The 2,500-nt window shown below is 47.4% G+C and overlaps 6 non-coding genes across 6 annotated transcripts; all 6 read left to right on the forward strand.

Moving 5' to 3' along the window:
• Nucleotides 1-300: 300 nt before the first annotated feature.
• Nucleotides 301-382, forward strand: TRNAL-AAG (transfer RNA leucine (anticodon AAG)). Its single transcript has one exon. It is a non-coding gene; the product is annotated as a tRNA-Leu (tRNA).
• A 232-nt stretch (nucleotides 383-614) lies between these two features.
• On the forward strand, nucleotides 615-696 carry TRNAL-AAG (transfer RNA leucine (anticodon AAG)). Its single transcript has one exon. It is a non-coding gene; the product is annotated as a tRNA-Leu (tRNA).
• A 546-nt stretch (nucleotides 697-1,242) lies between these two features.
• On the forward strand, nucleotides 1,243-1,324 carry TRNAL-AAG (transfer RNA leucine (anticodon AAG)). The gene has a single exon. It is a non-coding gene; the product is annotated as a tRNA-Leu (tRNA).
• Nucleotides 1,325-1,713: 389 nt separating this feature from the next.
• TRNAL-AAG (transfer RNA leucine (anticodon AAG)) lies at nucleotides 1,714-1,795 on the forward strand. The gene has a single exon. It is a non-coding gene; the product is annotated as a tRNA-Leu (tRNA).
• A 232-nt stretch (nucleotides 1,796-2,027) lies between these two features.
• Nucleotides 2,028-2,109, forward strand: TRNAL-AAG (transfer RNA leucine (anticodon AAG)). The gene has a single exon. It is a non-coding gene; the product is annotated as a tRNA-Leu (tRNA).
• Nucleotides 2,110-2,341: 232 nt separating this feature from the next.
• TRNAL-AAG (transfer RNA leucine (anticodon AAG)) lies at nucleotides 2,342-2,423 on the forward strand. The gene has a single exon. It is a non-coding gene; the product is annotated as a tRNA-Leu (tRNA).
• Nucleotides 2,424-2,500: the final 77 nt, after the last annotated feature.

Consider the following 2,500-nt stretch of genomic DNA (forward strand, 5'->3'; position numbering starts at 1 on the left):
ACGGTCTAAGGCGCTGGTTTAAGGCACCAATCTCTTCGGCGGCGTGGGCTCAAATCCCAACGATGCCGAAACTTTTATTGCTTCTCTACCTGATCGTTTGTCCAGTTCATTGAACATTGCATTATAATATATTACGAAGCATCGGTAGCGTGGCCGAGCGGTCTAAGGCGCTGGTTTAAGGCACCAGTCTCTTCGGGGGCGTGGGCTCAAATCCCAACGATGCCGAAACTTTTATTGCTTCTCTACCTGATCGTTTGTCCAGTTCATTGAACATTGCATTATAATGTATTACGAAGCATCGGCAGCGTGGCCGAGCGGTCTAAGGCGCTGGTTTAAGGCACAAGTCTCTTCGGGGGCGTGGGTTCGAATCCCACCACTGCCAAAACTTTTATTGCTTCTCTACAAGGTCGTTCATCCAATGTATTGAATATTGCATTATAAAAGAGTGCTCCCCATCAGTAGCATGTCCGAACGGTCTAAGGCGCTGGTTTAAGGCACCAGTCTCTTCGGGGGCGTGGGCTCAAATCCCAAGGCTGCCGAAACTTTTATTGCTTCTCTACCTGATCGTTTGTCCAGTTCATTGAACATTGCATTATAATATATTACGAAGCATCGGTAGCGTGGCCGAGCGGTCTAAGGCGCTGGTTTAAGGCACCAGTCTCTTCGGGGGCGTGGGTTCGAATCCCACCGCTGCCAAAACCTTTATTGCTTCTCTAAAAGGTCGTTCATCCAATGTATTGAATATTGTAATATAAAAGAGTGCATCCCATCGGTAGCGTGACCGAGCGGCCTAAGGTGCTGGTTTAAGGCCGCAGTGTCTTCGGGGGCGTGGGTTCGAATCCCACTACTGCCAAAACATTTATTGCTTCTTTACAAGGTCGTTCATCCAATGTATTGAATATTGTATTATAAAATAGTGGCAGCCATCGGTAGCATGTCCGAACGGTCTAAGGCGCTTGTTTAAGGCACCAGTCTCTTCGGGGGCGTGGGCTCAAATTCCAACGCTGCCGAAACATTTATTGCTTCTCTACCTGTTCGTTCGTCCAGTTCATTGAACATTGCATTTTAATATATTTCGAAGCATCGGTAGCGTGGCCGAGCGGTCTAAGGCGCTGGTTTAAGGCACCAGTCTTTTCGGGGGCGTGGGCTCAAATTCCAACGCTGCCGAAACATTTATTGCTTCTCTACCTAATCGTTTGTCCACTTCAATTAACATTGCAATATAATATATTACCAAGCATCGGTAGCGTGGCCGAGCGGTCTAAGGCGCTGGTTTAAGGCACCAGTCTCTTCGGGGGCGTGGGTTCGAATCCCACTACTGCCAAAATATTTATTGCTTCGTTACAAGGTCGTTCATCCAATATATTGAATATTGTATTATAAAATAGTGGCAGCCATCGGTAGCATGTCCGAACGGTCTAAGGCGCTTGTTTAAGGCACCAGTCTCTTCGGGGGCGTGGTCTCAAATCCCAAGGCTCCCGAAACTTTTATTGCTTCTCTACCTGATCGTTTGTCCAGTTCATTGAACATTGCATTTTAATATATCACGAAGCATCGGTAGCGTGGCCGAGCGGTCTAAGGCGCTGGTTTAAGGCACCAATCTTTTCGGGGGCGTGGGCTCAAATTCCATAGCTGCCGAAACATTTATTGCTTCTCTACCTAATCGTTTGTCCACTTCAATTAACATTGCAATATAATATATTACCAAGCATCGGTAGCGTGGCCGAGCGGTCTAAGGCGCTGGTTTAAGGCACCAGTCTCTTCGTGGGCGTGGGTTCGAATCCCACCGCTGCCAAAACTTTTATTGCTTCTCTACAAGGTCGTTGATCCAATGTATTGAATATTGCATTATAAAATAGTGCCAGCCATCGGTAGCATGTCCGAACGGTCTAAGGCGCTGGTTTAAGGCACCAGTCTCTTCGGGGGCGTGGGCTCAAATCCTAACGATGCCGAAACTTTTATTGCTTCTCTACCTGATCGTTTGTCCAGTTCATTGAACATTGCATTTTAATATATTACGAAGCATCGGTAGCGTGGCCGAGCGGTCTAAGGCGCTGGTTTAAGGCACCAGTCTCTTCGGGGGCGTGGGTTCGAATCCCACCGCATCCAAAACTTTTATTGCTTCTCTACAAGGTCGTTCATCCAATGTATTGAATATTGAATTATAAAACAGTGCAAGCCATCGGTAGCGTGGCCGAGCGGCCTAGGGTGCTAGTTTAAGGCACCAGTCTCTTCGGGGGCGTGGGCTCAAATCCCAACGATGCCGAAACTTTTATTGCTTCTCTACCTGATCGTTTTTCCAGTTCATTGAACATTGCATTATAATATTATACGAAGCATCGGGAGCGTGGCCGAGCGGTCTAAGGCGCTGGTTTAAGGCACAAGTCTCTTCGGGGGCGTGGGTTCGAATCCCACCGCTGCCAAAACTTTTATTGCTTCTCTACAAGGTCGTTCATTCAATGTATTGAATATTGCATTATAAAAGAGTGCACCCCATCGG

The sequence above is a fragment of the Rhipicephalus microplus genome, chromosome 3 (genome assembly GCF_043290135.1).
Source record: "Rhipicephalus microplus isolate Deutch F79 chromosome 3, USDA_Rmic, whole genome shotgun sequence".
Taxonomy (NCBI): Eukaryota; Metazoa; Arthropoda; class Arachnida; order Ixodida; family Ixodidae; genus Rhipicephalus; species Rhipicephalus microplus.